The following is a 17,570-nucleotide window of genomic DNA, read 5'->3' as shown; positions in this document are numbered from 1 at the left end:
CTTGACACAATTGATATATGGAATGTTATAAGAGCTATAAGACATCCCCCCAATAGAATGACTTAAAAAACAACAACAAATAAACCCAATCACATGGGGTCTCTAGGAGTCAGCATTAACCTGATGGCAGTGAGGGGCTTGGGGGGGGGCGTAATTTTAATGTAATCAGCCACCCTGCCCAATAGCCCAAACTCAGTCTCAACACAAGACTATCTGGCTCATCCCCTTCTGATCAGCCTGCCAGGAAGTTTTTACCCTGCAGAGATCTCAGGCCATAATTAGGTACCATGGACAGCTCTCAAAACGTTCTAAGCGTGATTCTATGACTTTTTTTCACTTGGACTCTTTTTTTTTAAATTTTATTTTTTTATTTTTTTTTATTTTAAAAAAAATATGGAACGCTTCACGAATTTGCGTGTCATCCTTGCGCAGGGGCCATGCTAATCTTCTCTGTATCGTTCCAATTTTAGTATATGTGCTGCCGAAGCGAGCACTCACTTGGACTCTTATTTCCAAAATAAAAACTCTTTACCCTCAGAGTGTGAGGTTTGCCTGTGCAGGAAAACAGACCAAGACCAACTCTCTCTAAAATCTGTCTGCCTTTCTGGATCATTCTCCTTCCTTTTTCTTAGGGACGAGTCAGGTGAATGATTCGGGTTTTTATTTGGTCTGGAGGGTGAAAAAAGCAGATGAGAATTCTAGATGACAAGTCTGGTGAAAAGTGATAATACTATGATCACTCCTTTATAGATGTAGAAGCTGTGTTGGTAAGCAGAAAAACTGGATCCAGATCTGTCTGCCTCCAATGGAACTCTTATCTGGGCTGAGGAGATCTTTTAAAAAAAAATCATTTTATTGAGGGCTCATACAACTCTTATCACAATCCATACAGACATCCATTGTGTAAAACACATTTGTAGATTCATTACCCTCAACATTCTCAAAACATTTGCTCTCCACGTAAGCCCCTGGCATCAGCTCCACATTTTCCCTCTCCCTCTCCACTGCCCTCTCCATCATGAACGCTTGATAATTGATAAATTATTATTTTGTCATATCTTGCACTGTCTGACGGCTCCATTGACCCATTTTTCAATTGTCTGTCCCCCAGGAAGGAGGTTATATGTAGATCCTTGTAATAGGTTCCCCCTTTCCACCCCACCTTCCCTCCACCCTCCCAGTATCGCCACTTTCACCACTGGTCCTGAAAGGATCATACATCCGGGACTCCTTGTGTTTCCAGTTCCTATCTGTACCAGTGTATATCCTCTGGTCTACCATGATTTGTAAGGTAGAATTGGGATCATGATAGTGGGGTGGTATGGGGAGGAAGCATTTAGGAACTAGAGGAAAGTTGTATGTTTTATCGTTGCTACCCTGCACCCTGACTGACTCGTTTCCTCCTTGCGACCCTTCCATAAGGGGATGTCCACTTGACTACAGATGAGCTTTGGGTCCCCAATCTGTACTCCTCCTCATTCACAATGATATGATTTTTGTTCTTTGATACATGATACCTGATCCCTTTGACACCTTATAATCACACAGGCTGGTGTGCTTCTTCCATGTGGGCTTTGTTGCTTCTGAGCTAGATGGCCACTTGTTTACTTTCAAGCCTTTAAGACCCCAGACACTATCTCTTTTGATAGCCAGGCACCATCAGCTTTCTTCACCACATTTGCTTATATCATTTCTTTGTTCTTTGATGTCTGAAAACTGATCCTAAGGAGAACATTGATGTCAGGCTTAGATCTTTCCTAGTCAAGACGGGTGCCTGATGCTGGGTAAGATGTCAGTTTTCCAGAGAAAAGACTCAATATGTTCCTGAGAGTATCATGACTTCAATTTTCTCTCACTAGAGAGATCACACCCATAGTGTAAAAGACTATTGCATCAATAGTTAACCATGCAGGAAAGAAAAGTTTGTGTAGGCAGCTATTTTTTGGCGCTATCCAGTTGTTTCTGACTCACAGTGTTTCTATGTACCTCTGAACGCAGTGCCGTCCAGTCCTGCGCTACGTTCACAATCCATCGTTCTAGTCCAGGTGTCAGTCAATGTCATGGGGGTCTTTCTCCTCCCACACTCCCCTGCCCCCAAATCCTCCACTTTACCAAACATGATGTCTTTCTCAGGGACTGCTCTTTCTTGATAACATGTCTGCAGGATGTGAGAAGACATGCTGCCATCCTACCTTCTCAGGAACATTCTGACTACAAATTTGTTTGCCTTTGAGGCAGTCTATGTGACTTTCAATAGTTTAGTCTAGTGGTTCTCACACGTGGTGTCACTGGAGCGAGGTTTTAAAAAATATTGACCTGTGGGGCCCACCACCATAGTGTTTCATTTAATTGACCTGAGGCATCTTGGACATCAAGATGTTTCAAGTTTCTTAAGGTATTCCAATGTGAGAGCCAATGGTATAGTCTAGTGCTTTTCGCTCATTGTGGTCTTATTTGGTAGACATTACACAGGACCCAGGAAGCTGCATTTCAAACCCACCCCTGCAGCTATTACTGTTGTTAGTCCACTTTGCAGTTTAGTGCCTCTTTTGCAAGGTGGCAAATGAAATTGGAAGCTGGATATAGTATTAAAAGCCCAACTGAAACAAAGAAAAGGGGCAGAGGCACTACTGGGGAAAATAGATCATTAGAGAAGACGGCAGTGTGGAGTATCAGGACAATAATTGGAGTGCCATTAGGGTACTGAAGTACTAGGGATTTCATAAGCCAAGGAAGGGCTCCTTTTGTTTACCAAAGAAGGCATTCAGCTGGCCAATGGATATATGAATGCTCGAGATCACGAGCCATCCTAGAGATGCCAAGTCACAACAGTGTCGAGATGCCTCAGATCAGAATTGTTAGCAAAGTGCACAAAGGCAGAAAACAACAAATGCTGACAAAAGTGAGGGGAGATGGGATCCCTCATCCACTGCTGCTGTTGTAAAATAAAATCACACAACCATTGTGGAAAACAGTAAGGCACGTCCAACAACTGGGACTAGAAACACCATGTGACCCAGCAGTAGCGCTCCTTGGAACATACTGTACAGCAATAAAGAACATAGCACAAATCTGTCCAAGCGCTTTCAGGTTCATCACTGCACTGTTCCCAGTATCAGAAGCTGCCGTCAAGGTAATACAGAAATCATTAGGATAAGGCACTGGTGAGATTGGAAATGTCTATTACTGTATTCAGTCACTGATGACTATAACCATTACAAAAGAAAGAAAGATTGAGAGAAAGAAAGAAAGGAAGGAAACGTGATTCCTGATTGATGGATGACGTTAGAAAGTAATTAAACGACCGAGTGAACAATGAGGTTGTCATTTCTGAAGCACATTTTTTCATTTAAAATATTAATCACATTCTTGACAATGGATTAGTAGATATGACACCAGAAGCATAAACAGCAATAGGAAAAACATCTTAATTGGACTTAATCAAAATTCAAAACGATTGTCTATCAAAGGACTTTATCCAGGATGTCCAGAGACAACTTACAAACCAGGAGAAAATATTGGCAGCCACACAAAAGGACTTCCGTAGTTGGTGGAACAATGGAATTAAAAGGTAATGCTGCATGAATATTTTGAATCCCTTGTATATCTCTTAGGAGTTGAATAGCAGAACACTCGTGTAGAAAGAACTTCAGTAACTCAATTATACGAAGTCAAACAAGCTGATTTAAAAATAGGCAAAAGATGAACAGATTTTCCAACCAGGAACCAATAAAAGGGTTTCAGTGTCTGCAGCCATTGCTGTGGTGCGCTGCCCAGTGCATTCTGCAGGGGTTCCCTGATATAATCTCTATGAACTTACTGATAAACATCAAAGACCAGCCTTCAATAGGAAACATATTTGGGCCTGTTTCTGGAGGTTCTATCTCATTTATAAAATAAAACAAGGATTATTAGGTTACAGCTATTAAAGGCTTCATTCTGCCAAATTTTAGACTTTGATGACTTATCAATAACAAAGGAGAAGTACAAAGTCAATTTTTTTTAGTCACCTGGTAGATAGAGTTTCATAAGATGCTCTGAGGCCAGAGTGGTGATACCAGGAGAGTGGAGGGAGTATGAGATAGAAAGGGGGAACCGATTACAGGAAACTCCATGTGGTCTCCTCCTGGGGGATGGACAACAGAAAAGTGGGTGAAGGGAGCCATTGGACAGTGTAAGATATGACAAAATAATAATTTATAAATTATCAAGGGCTCATGAGGGAGGGGGGAGCGGGGAGGGAGGGGAAAATGAGGAGCTGATGTCAGGGGCTTAAGTGGAGAGCAAATGTTTTGAGAATGATGAGGATAACGAATGTACAAATGTGCTTTATACAACGGATGTATGTATGAATTGTGATAAAAGTTGTATGAGCCCCAATAAAATGATTTTAAAAAAAAGATGCTCTGAGGTGTAGGATATGCTGCAAACCTCTAGTGTTCTGTGTGGACCCGATTAGGGTCAGTCATTATGTTTTCACTGTCTGCAGGGTGTCAGTGTGGAGCCAATTCCCCAGAACGAAATTGTTTCATATGAATTTATTCTGTGTGGTCAGTACAAGACGTTCCCATTTTGCATGTCCAAATAGCATTTGTTTTCAAGAGAAAATACTACTCCCTGGGAATGTTGTATGGTCACACACACACACACACACACACACACACACACACACACACACACACTCCCACTACCACACACTCGATTCCACACACACTCATTGCAACTCTACACAGCAGAGTAGAATGGATTCTGGGTTTCCAAGGCTCTAAATCTTTTAAGAGGCTCTTCTTTCTCCTTGGGGAGCAGCTGTGGGGTCCCAGTGGCTGATCTCGTGGTTAGTGGTACAATAGGTAACCTATGAGGCCGCAGAGGGGCCCCTGTGTGTGCATGAGCATGTGCGTTTATGTGTAAAGTGGTGAAAAGGCAAAGCATCATATACCAATTCAACAATTTCTCCAGATATAATTCAGTGACAGTGATACATTTTTCCAGTTGTACAGCTATTTTTGGCATCCTTTTCCGAATTGTCCAACCCTCATTAACCTAAACTCCCTGCCCTCAAGCAAAAAACTTCCCACTTCCCTTGCTACATTTTACTAATTTCATAAGTGAGACCATACCGTATCTGTCCTTTTGCAACTGATTTATTTCCCATTCCGTTTTCCAGGTTCCTTCCTATTTTGGCGCACATCAGAACTACTATTCCATTGTACGCACACCCCACATTTTGTTGATCCATTCATCCATTGGTTTGTAGGCATTTCGATCGCGTTATCTTTTGCTTCCTGTGAGCCCTCCGATCTTTTTTACTGTCCGCTTTGCCAAAGGCTGCTACTGTCCCAAGGTCAGCAGAGCGGGACATGTTGGCCTTGCCACTAATTGTTCTGTCTCGGCACAGTGTCTATGAGGCCTGGCTCGTCTGAGCCAGCTTATACTCTCTCCCACGCTAGAGGTCAGCTTGTTTCACAGACAACCTTAATTTCCTCTCCATTTCTCTCATGTCCTTTAGGCGTGGCTGATTCTGAGCTGTGCTGACAAAGACAGGACACTGGCTGGCTGGGCTCAAGCCAGGGCTGCTCCTATTATGGACTCCTCTCCTGCTTCCCAGTGACCAAGCTCCTGACACCTGGTTGCTTTCCTCTTCTGACTTAAATTGAGTAGCTATATATGTAGTAAGGTATTTGCCATCTCAACATCCGGGCCTGTGCAATAAAGTGACATTAGCCATCATTGTTATCCATTTCAGTTTCACCTTGTAGTTTGATAACCACATTTTCCCTTTGTAGTTCCTTACAGATGGGCAAATGGACAGTAACAGCCCAGCCCACCTTTTTCTTCCAGCTTTGAAGTCAGGAAGCCCAGATCCAAACAGACTTTCCACATCCCATCTTCCAGAATTTTCTTTCTCTCCATGATGTGACATTTTAGTAAATCCTTTCTTTTCTTTTTTTTAATGGGAAAATTCCATTATCTTTTCCTTTTTAAAAACAGTTTTATTGGCATATAATTCACATAAATCCAATAGTTTAATTGCATCAAGAACATTATACAATCATCACCACAATCAATTTTAGAACATCGTTTTCATTTTTGATAGCTTCTCATTTCCTCCCAACTTCCTCTTGTCATTCCCCTAAGGAACCATTAATCCACTTACTGTCTTTATAGATTAGCCTATCCTGAATTTCATATACAGAAAAACATTAAAAACAAAGCCAACAACAATAACAAAGTAAGATAGATAATAACCTCAATAGAAAAGAAAGCGGAAAATATTTTTAAAAGAACAAATTTAAAATAGATCACAAGGAAAATCAAATGATAAACTATTGAATTTTAACCTGACTGCATCTGCTAGAATTCAATTTCCAAAGCATTCTGCGTGTTAGCAAAGATATTCACAGCCCTGGTTGATGGTCAGGGGGTTCACCAGAAACTAAATTCACATGTACTTCTCTCTTAAGTTTTTTTTTTCTAATGGAAATAACTTTAAAATGGGTCTAAGGGGAGATAAATCGATAAGAGATTGCATTTTAACCTAACCGCGTCTGCCATATCGACTTTACATGGCTCTTTCTCTGATATTCACATCCCTCCACCATGATCAGAGGGACTTCACCGGCGGGTTAATGTTCACGCGGACCCTGAAAATGGAGTCTGGCTTTCCACTGCCATCCATTGCCTTCTGCACACCTGGTGTTCAAATTGAAGCTCTGATACCAGTTCCTCCTCCAGAATTGGAGTGTATTATTTACAATCTTCGGATGACACTGGCTGGTGTGACAGTGGCTGCTTCTTCCGTGTGAACTTAGTTGACACCTCACTTAATGCATTAAGGCCTGTTTTCTCTCACAATTTATGAAGGTCAAGTGTACGCAAACATTATTTCACTAGTGGTGTTATTTCAATATCACTTTTACTTATCATCTTAGACATAGTATATTGAGCACTTGTAACACTTATTTCTATTTCGTATAAGCCATTGCTGTCAAGTGGATTTATAAGGACCCTATCGGACAGAATCGAACTTCCCCACAGACTTTCCAAGTGTGTGATATTTATGGAAGCAGATTACCACATATTTCTCCCATGAAATGTTGCTGGTCCATGTTATAGGTCACAGGCATAATTTTTCATATATTCTTGTACAAACTTGATAAGATTGTGCATGTTTTCCCTTTGCACAGGATCTGTGTTTCTTTCTTCTGTCTGGCCGGGTTAGATATGCAGAAGGAGTCATTCCATGCAGCTTCTCAGGCATACTGCTTTTGTGCACACGTCAAAGTTACTCCGACACAAGGGACCTAGCAAGGGACCTAACATGCTGTTAACGCAGAATGCTAGCAAGCAGGTGACAGAGTGCACCCATTTGCAGTGATTTGGCAAAAGATGTGTATGCATTTCAAATGAAGAGTAATTACATATGCTTCTTTACTAAGTGCATATTAGTATTGATGGTTAGCTTTTCTTTTTTATGGTCATAAAATGTCACCTTCTTATTAGTCAACATGAATTACATTTAATATACGATGATGTATTTGAGGAGCAAACTGGAAGCAAATTGATCTGCGGCTGTTTGATAACCTAAGTGCCTTAGACTTTCATTAGCAGAGGCTGTGTCCCTTCCTTCACTTCAAGCAACTCTCTGTATAGTTTTCCGGCATTCAGTGCAAGCCTCTGAGAGAGCCTTTGTTCATTTCTGAGCTAGCAGACGCAACTTTTCACTCTCAAGTCCAGTGGATGAAAACTAAACTTGATTTAATCCCCCCACCCTAGTGTTCGTCTTGAGTGCTCACACCTGCTGCTAGTTTAACCTTGAGCATACAGGCCCTTCTAACAACAACAACAACAAGAAGAAAACGGTTAGTGGAAAACAGTCTTGGAATAGAAGATATTTTCCCTCTCCTTAAGCAACAAAGAAGCAGCTATTATTCTGCATCATGAAAATATCCTTAGACGATCTGGCCGCCCTCCTTAAGGTCACAACTGTTGTTTTGTACTTGATGTCACACTTTCTGCCGGCTCACGGACAAAGCTCCAGTAATTGTCACCTCTGGCTGCTGCATCCTCAATCTTTGCTTTGCACCCGATCTTGGCCGTCAGCGCACTAACTGCTGTTAATGCCGAATGCTGGAGCCATCTGCGCATGCCCGATGTAAGCCATCAGCCCTCCTTAGGATTTTTATGTTATAGTGAAATACAGATTTACAATGAAAAAGTTGGCGAGTTTAACAGTTTTCTGCATGTTTCAGTGACAGTACATTCATCACATCGTGTTAGCCATCAGCAATATTTTTTAGCAGTTTTTAATAACTCTGGTCCAAAACTAAGTACCTCATCCTCCACTCCCTAGGCCCTGGCAAGCATTGTTTTTGTCTCTGCCTTAGCCTATTATAGATATTTTTTATAAGGGAACTCCTGTAAAATTTGGCCCTTGATGTCTGACTTATTGTACTTGGCATAAGGTTTTAATGTTCATCTATATTGTAGCATGCCCTAGCTGCTTGTTTCTCTTTATGGCTGAATAATCCTCCATTGTGGGTATACTGTGGTCCAGTGGTTACGCACCAGGTTGCTAACCCAAAGGTCAGTGGTTTGAACTCACCAGTCACTCTGCCGCATGAAGATGAAGCAGTATGTTTTAGAAAAGTCTTCCAGCCCCGAAAACCTATGGCACAGTTCTACTCTATTCCATAGGGGTGATATGAGGGGGAGTTGACTTGACGGCAGTGAGTTTGGTTTTGGGGGTTTGGTATGGACATATCATACTTTGTCTATCCATTCATCTGCTGCTCATGGGTACTTGGGTTGCTTTCATCATTTTTCTGTTGTGAATGACACTACTGTACTAGTGGCTATGTGCTCCTGTTTTCAAGTGTCAAGGGTAGAGTTCAGGCAATTGTAAAATCCTGGGTGATATGATTCCTAAGTCTATTTTTTGGAAAAGATTTGAGATAGTTTATTGTGCCAACCTGGCCAATAAACACATGTGAGATAAATGGCTCAGTGAGGCTCGCCTTTCTATTCTTGGGTCTCTTGCTTTCTGATGGTCAGACCAGGGTGCAGCTGCCTTAGCCAGTTTCCTGCTTTAGCTGGCAAGGCTCACTTCCTGAAAGACAACTCCAAGGAGAAGCCACATGGACTTACCCCGATGCAGCCCTGGGTGCAACCTTGTGGAGACTCCTGTCAGCGCTGAGATGCTTATACATTCACTGTCTCAGCTTTTCTTCTGCAGTCGGCATCATTGTGTGTGTTTCGTGAGACGGAGGAGGACTTTGTGGATTGGTGTTGGACATACGGATTAATGTTAGACTTGTGGGCTTGGGCAGCACTGGGTTGGGATGTTTTCTTGATGTGCACTTAACCTTTATGTAAAACTCCCTCTTACACATGAGTTTCTGTGGATTTGTTTCTCTAAAGCACCCAGACTAACACAGAGTTCTTCAACCAGCTGTAGAAAACAAAAGAAATTAGAACTGTGGATGTAATTAGTTTCATAACAGATTCAGTCTCAAGACTATCCAAACTCTGCTTCAGTCATTGGTGAGAAAAGGCTTCATGAGTTGATGGGTTACCAATAGAAATCTTTCAACAAGCTGATAAAGTACTGGAAACACTCACTCTTCTTCTTTTTTTGGGGGGGGAGGGGCCGGAGGGATGTTTCTAAGGCTTTCATCTTTTTTTTTGAAAGTCATTTTATTGGGGGGTTCATACAACTCTTATCACAATACATCCACCCATCCATGTGTCAAGCATATTTGTACATTTGTTGCCATCATCATTCTCAAAATTTTGCTTTCTACTTGAGCCCTTGGTATCAGCTCATTTTTTCCCTTCCCCCTCCCTCACGAACCCTTGATGATTTATCAATTATTATTATTTTGTCATATCTTACACTGTCCACCGTCTCCTTTCACCCACTTTTCTGTTGTCCATCCCCCCGAGAGAAAGTTATATGTAGGTCCTTGTAATCATTCCCCCTTTGCATGCCACCCTCTCTCCACCTTCCCGGTATAGCCATTCACACCACTGTCCCTGAGGGGTTCATCTGTCCTGGATTCTCTGTGTTTCCATTTCCTATCTGTACCAGTGTAGATCCCCTGGTCTAGCCAGATTAGTAAGGTAGAATTGGCATCATGATAGGTGGGGTGGGGAGGAAGCATTTAGGAACTAGAGGAAAGTTATATGTTTCATCATTGCTACACTGCACCCTAACTGACTCCAATCTTTCCCGCGACTCTTCTGTAAGGGGATGTCCAGTTGCCTACAGATGGGATTTGGGTTCCAACTCCGCACTACCCCTCATTCACAATGTTAAAATTTTTTTGTTCTGATGATTCCTGATACCTGATCCCTTCAATACCTTGTGATCACACAGGCTGGTGTGCTTCTCCATGTGGGCTTTGTTGCTTCTGAGCTAGAGGGCCCCTTGTTTACCTTCAAGCCTTTAACACCCCAGATGCTATATCTTTTGATAGCCAGGCACCATCACCTCTCTTCACTTATGTACCTACTTTTTCTTCAGTGATCATATCAGGGAGGTGAGCACACAATGATATGATTTTTTGTTCTTTGATGCCTGATAACTGATCCCCTTGACACCTCGTGATCACATAGGCTGGTATGCTTCTTCCATGTGGGCTTTGTTCCTTCTTAGCTAGATGGCTGCTTGTTTACCTTCAAGCCTTTACACCCCAAATGCTAAATACTCACTCTTCTATGCCAAGAAATTTAGAAGACAGCTACCAGGCCAACGGACTGGAAGAGAACCATTTTTATGCACATTCCAAACATAGGTGACCCAACAAAATGTGGAAATTATCAAATAATATAATTAATATCACATGGAAGTAAAATTTTGCTGAAGAGAATTCACAAATCATATGCAACAGTGTACTGACAGGAAGCTGCCAGAACTTCAAGCCAGATTCAGACGAGGGCATGGAATGAACGTTATTATTGCTGATGTCAGATGGATCTTGGCTGAAAGCAGAGGAGACCAGAAAGATTTTTATTTGTGTTTTTTGACTATCCATCCATTTGACTGTGTGAATCACAACCTACTATGGATAGCTCTGAGAAGAATGGGAATTCCAGAACACTTAACTGTGTTCATGTATAACCTGTACATAGAGAAAGATGCCTCATCGTTTGAACAAAACAAGGGTCGGTGCTATGTGTTTCCAAAATCAAGAAACACGTGCATCAGAGTTGAATCCTTTCACCATGTTTATTCAATCTGTATGCTGAAAAAACTCTGAAAACTTGGACTATATGAAAAAGAACTCAGCATCAAGATTGAAGGAAGACTAGTTAATAACCTTAGTTATTAATAGTAATATACAGAATTATAGCATATTAATAGTAATGTGCAGAGGACACAACTTTGCTGAAAGGAAGGACATGAAGCACTTGTTGATGAAAATCAAAGACAGCAACCTTCAGTAAATTGCCTCAATGGTGTGGGGGAAAAATCCTCACAACAGAACCAATAGATCACATCATGATAAATGAAGAAAAGATTGAAATTGTTAAGGATTTCATTTTGCTTAGATACACAATGCTCATGGAAGCAGCAGTTATGAAATCAAGTGACATCAGGCAATTTTGCTTACGTGACCTCTTTAAAGTGTTGAAGAGCAAGGACATCTCTTTGAGCATGTAGGTGTGGTTGCCCCAGGCTATTCATGAAAGTCATCAGTCATTCATCCCTTGGCCTCCTGTTCCCAGCTCTTCTGTTGCTGGAGGTGCAGAGACAGCAGTTGTACCTTAAAGGGCTGCTTGCAAGATTTTAAAACCTCAGGCATTACCCAACAAATTAGAAGGTAAAATAGAAGTACAAACATATTCTTAGGTCAACAAACTGGGATGTTCCCTGAAGCTATGGCCCCAAACCTCCAAACCAGGAAACCACATCCCATGAGGTATTTGTACATCAGCAATTTCGGCAAGTCCACTGTTTTTTCCTCCTGTCATTGCTGTAAATCTATCTACCATACAACATTTACTACGTTTACTAATTTAACTCTTTACAGGTGTACCGTTTATTGACAGCAATCACAATGATTAGCTTTGTAGCACTAACCTTAAATGATAACATTTTTCCATCATTATTAATTTACCTCTCCCCTCCCTCTTTCCCTTCCTCCTGCTCTGGTAACTACTAATAAACCCTGTTCTCTAAGATTTTCCTCTTCTTCTCTATTTTATAAACATAGTCATAGAATATTTGTCCTTTTGTGATCGATGTATCTCACTCAATATAAGGTTTTCCAGCCCTATCTGTTGATAGCATGTATAAAGATTTCATTTTTCTTACCACATTTACTCATTCATCTGTTGATGGGCATTTAGGTTGTTTTTACCTACTGGCTATTGTGAATAATAGCACAATGAACATTTGTGTAAAAGTGTTTCTGTGAGTCCCTGCTTCCAGGTCTTTGGGTCATATACCAAGGAGTGAAGTTGCTGGGTCACATGATAATTCTCCTTTTAGTTTTTTTGTTTGTTCAAAAGTTTTATTGGCATGTAATTTGCATATCATACAATTCAATAATTCAATCACATCAAGAAGAGTTGTACAATTCTCATTTACAATCAGTTTTAGAACCTTTTCTTCATTTTTTGGGGAAATCATTTATTTGGGGGCTCATACATCTCTTATCACCATCCATCCATCCATCCATTGTGACCAGCATCTATCTATCTATCTATCTATCTATCTATCTATCTATCTATCTATCTATCTATCTATCTATCTAATATAATGATTCTATTGGGGGCTTGTATAATTTTTATCACAATCCATACATACATCCATTGTGTCAAGCACATTTGTACATTTGCTGCCATCATCATTTTCAAAATATTTTCTTTCTACTTGAGACTTTGGTATTAGGTCCTAATTTTCCCCCTTCCTCCACCTTCCCACCTTCATGAACCCTTGATAATTTATAAATTATTTTTTTTCATGTCTTATACTGACTGATGACTCCCTTTACCTACTTACCTGCTGCCCAACCCCCTGAGAAGGGGCTATAGTTAGATCATTGTGATTGGTTGCCCCTTACTTTCCATATTGGTCCTGAGGGGTTTACCTGTCCTCGGTTCCCTGTGTTTCCAGCTCTTATCTGTACCCGTGTATATGCTCTGGTCTAGTCAGATTTGTAAGGTAGAATTGGGGTCATGATGTGGTGGGGGGGAGGCATTAAAGAACTAGAGGATAGTTGTATGTTTCATCAGTGCTATACTACACCCTGACTGACTCATCTCTTCCTTGTGACCATTCTGTAAGGGGATGTCCATTTGCCTATAGATGGGCTTTGGGTCTCTACTCCACACTTGCCCTCATTCAAAGTGATATGCTTTTTTGTTCTGGGTCTTTGATGCCTGATACCTGACCTTATTGACACCTCTTCATCACACAGGCTGGTGTACTTCTTCCATGTGGGCCTTGTTGATTCTCAGCTAGATGGCCCATTGTTTATCTTCAAGCCTTTAAGACCTCAGATGCTATATTTTTTGATTACCAGGCACCATCAGCTTTTGTCACCATATTTGCTTATGCACCCATTTTGTCTTCAGTGAGCATGTCAGGAAGGTGAGAATCACAGAATGCTGGATCATTATAACAAAGTGTTCTTGCGTTGAGGGAGTACTTGAGTAGAAGTCCAATGTCTATCTGCTACCTTAATACTAAACCTAAAAATATATGTACATGGTTCTATTTCCCCATAATCATATATAAATATATTTACATATATACATGCCTATACTTAGACCTCTTTAAATTGTGCTTTTAAAAAATACATATTATAAAAAAAATACATATTATGTCAGACAATTCATTATTAAAAGCTAAGCAAAATAAAAAATTAAAAAGCTAAATAAAAGTTAACCTTGATAAGAGCTCCTTAGGGGCTCATATAACTCTTATCACAGTCCACACATATATCAATTGTGTAAAGCTCATTTGTACATTTATTGCCCTCATCATTCTTAAAACATCTGCTCTCCACTTAAGCCCCTGGCATCAGGCCCTCACTTTTCCCCTTCCCTTCCCCCTCCCCCTCACTCATGAACCCTTGATAATTTATAAATTATTACTTTGTCATATCTGCCTTGTTTGACCTCTCCCTTCACCCACTTTTCTGTTGTCCGTCCCCCAGGGAGGAGGTCACATGTAGATCTTTCTAATCGGTTCCCCTTTCCAACTCACCCTCTCTCTACCCTCCTAGTATTGCCACTCACACCACTGGTCCTGAAGAGATCATCTGCCCTGGATTCCCTGTGTTTCCAGTTCCTATCTGTACCAGTGTACATCCTCAGGTCCAGCCAGACTTGCAAGGTAGAATTGGGATCATGATAGTGGGGGAGCGGGGGGGCGGGGCATTTAGGAACTAGAGCTCATCTCTCCTCCATGAGACCCTTCTATAAGGGGGTATCCAGTGGCCTGCAAATGGGCTTTGGGTCTCCACTCTGCACTTCCCCCCCCATCACTATGGTAAGATTTTTTGTTCTGATGATGCCTGATACCTGATCCCTTAACACCTCATGGTCAGACAGGTTGGTGTCCTTCCATGTGGGCTTTGTTGCTTCTGAGCTAGATGGCTGCTTGTTTACCTTCAAGTCTTTAAGACCCCAGATGTGATATCTTCTGATAGCCAGGCACCATCAGCATTCTTCACCACATTTGCCTATGCACCCATTTGTCTTCAGCGATCATATTAGGGAGGTGAGCACACAATGATATGATTTTTTTGTTCATTGATGCCTGATAACGGATCCCTTCACCACCTCATGATCACACAGGCTGGTGTGCTTCTTCCATGTGGGCTTTGTGGCTTCTGAGCTAGATGGCCGCTTGTTTACCTTCAAGCCTTTAAGACCCCAGATGCTATCTCCTTTGATAGCTGGCACCATCAGCTTTCTTCACATTTGCTTATTCACCCGCTTTGTCTTCAGTGGTTGTGTCAGGAAGGTGAGCATCATAGAATGTCAATTGAATAGAAGAAAGTATTCTTGCATTGAGGGAGTACTTGAGTGGAGGCCCATTGTCCTTCTGCTACCTTAATACTAAACCTATAAATATATGCACAAAAATCTATTTCTCCATCCAATATATAAATATATTTATATATGTACATGTCTTTATCTAGACCTCTATAAATGCCCTTTGCCTCCCAGCTCTTTCTTCTATTTCCTTTGACTTTCCTCCTGTCCCACTTTCATGCTCAGTCCCCACCAGGGTTTCAGCAGTTCCTCTTCGTTACATGACCCTTGATCATGCCCTACCAGGCCTCCCACACCCTCCTCACTACCGATTTGGATCGCTTGTTCCCTTGTCCCTGGGTTTGTTAACACCACTTCCTTTGCCCCCATTTCCCCCTCTCCCATGTCCCCCTGGAACTGTCGGTTCCATTGTTTTCTCCTCCAGATTGTTCATCCAGCCTATCTTATTTAGACAGACCTGCGGAGATAATACCATGCACAAAAACAAGACATAAAAACAAGACCTGCAGAGATAATACCATGCACAAAGCCAAACAACATTATACAGCAAAACAACAACAACAACAACAACAAACCAATGACAAAAAAATCATAACACAAGAAAGAAAAGCTTGTAGTCAGTTCAAGGATCATTTGTTGGCCTTAGGAGTGTTTTCCAGTCCAGTCTGTTGGGGTACCACACCCTGACCCCAAAGTACACTTTCAGCATTCACTGGGGACCTTGTCACTCCATTCCTTTGCTGTTCTGTGGCACCCCCCTTAGTGTTTTGCCTCAGTGTGGTGGGATCAGATAGGGTGCAATTCCCACACTGTGTGTCTCCGGTGTTGTCCCCATAGGGTATGGGTGAGTGAGGGGTGTCATGTCTCATAGTGGGGCCGGCCATGTGGTCCTCTGTAGATTGGCTTCTCTAATTGGGAACATCGTCCTCATGGCCTGGTGGGCCACGGTGTGCTCCAGTCTCTCCTCCTTCCCCTTCATCTGCTTCCGTGTGCATGTGCTCCGATCAGATATGTCCCTGTCCTGCAGCTGCAGATTCAATGCCATCCTTTGAAATAAATTCTTCTGGGGGAGGGGCAGATGTCCACTTAGTAGTTGGGATTGGGGCTGGCCCCCCAGACCTCTCCACTGGTTCCCGTTTTAAGATTTTTATGGTTGAGTTTGCACAATTAGATTCTTAATTTTAAATTTGTTTTGTTTATGGAATGACATATGAATGCTTCATTTTTTGTTTTTCTATGTGGAAATTCAATTTACCCAGCATCCTTAACTGAAGAGACTCTCTTTTTCCATTGAATGCACATAACATCCTTGTCAAAATAACCAGTTGGCCTGAGATATTTGGATTTATTTATGAACTGTCAACTCTATTCTATTAGGCTATATGTGTAGTATTATACCAGTGCTAGACTCTTTTGATTACTGTAGTTGTAGGGCATTATTTTTTTTAAATCAGGAAATAGGAGTCCTACTACTTTGTACTTCTCTTTCTGCGTTATTTAGCTACTTCAGGACTTTGGCATTCCACATAAAGTTGAGAAATGTTTTTTCTATTTCTGAAAAGAAGGCTATTGGAATTTTTATTGGGATTATGTTGTATCTGTAAATCTCTTTCCATAATATTGAAAGTTTAACAATATTAAGTCTCCCATTTAAGGAACATTGAACTATTTTCCATTTAGTTAAGACTTCTTTAGTCTCCTTCATCAGCATTTTTATAGTTTTCATTATATAAGCCCTTCGTGTCTCTGGTTAGATTTATTCCTTGGTATATTTCTTGTAGATGTTGTTCCAATGGAAATGTTTCTCTAATTTCCTTTTCAGATTTCTCTTTTGATTGCTGCCCTTTTACCCTTCAACTTTGCTAAATTCCTCTATTTACCCTGGACATTTCCTTATGGACTCTTTGGGACTTTTTTGTGTGGAATTTTCTATGTACATATCATCTGAATATAGAGACAATTTTACATTTTTTTTTTAATTTAGAAACTTTTGTTTCTTTTTCTTGTCTTTTTGTTTTGGCTAGGTCTTTTAATAAAATTTAAATAGAAGTGGTCAGATGGGCACCCTTTTCTTATTCCTGATTTCAAAAGGAAAAGTTCCAGCCTTTCTCCATTAAGTGTAATGTTGACAGTTGGCTTTTTACACATGCCCTGAATCATGTTGACCAATTTCCCTTCAATTCCAATCTTCTTTAGCATTTTCATCAAGAAAGGGTATTGGATTTTATCAGATATTTTTTTGTCTGCATCCATTGAGATGATCATGTTTCTTCCTCACTCTCCCTTTGTTCTATTGATTGAATTTCTATTATTAAATCATTTCTACATTCCTGGAATGAGCCTCATTTGGTTATGATATATGCCTCTTTTAACATGTCATTGAATTGTGTTCCATGGTGGGATTTTGTTGTTGTTGTTGTTGAGGATTTTTTGTACATATTCATGAGATATAGTAATCTATAGTTTTGTTTCTGTCTTTATTTTTTATGTAATCTTTTTTTTGGTGGGGGGTTGGGATAGGCTTATGTTTGCTTCACAGTATGAACTGGAGGGTAGTG

At 40.9% G+C, this 17,570-nt stretch overlaps 1 non-coding gene across 1 annotated transcript; it reads right to left on the bottom strand.

Moving 5' to 3' along the window:
• Positions 1–387: 387 nt before the first annotated feature.
• On the bottom strand, positions 388–494 carry LOC142452020 (U6 spliceosomal RNA). Its single transcript, XR_012785086.1, has one exon. It is a non-coding gene; the product is annotated as a U6 spliceosomal RNA (small nuclear RNA).
• Between the last annotated feature and the right edge of the window lie 17,076 nt (positions 495–17,570).

This window comes from Tenrec ecaudatus, chromosome 6 (assembly GCF_050624435.1).
Source record: "Tenrec ecaudatus isolate mTenEca1 chromosome 6, mTenEca1.hap1, whole genome shotgun sequence".
Lineage (NCBI taxonomy): Eukaryota > Metazoa > Chordata > Mammalia > Afrosoricida > Tenrecidae > Tenrec > Tenrec ecaudatus.
This window is presented reverse-complemented; position numbering and strand designations above follow the sequence as displayed.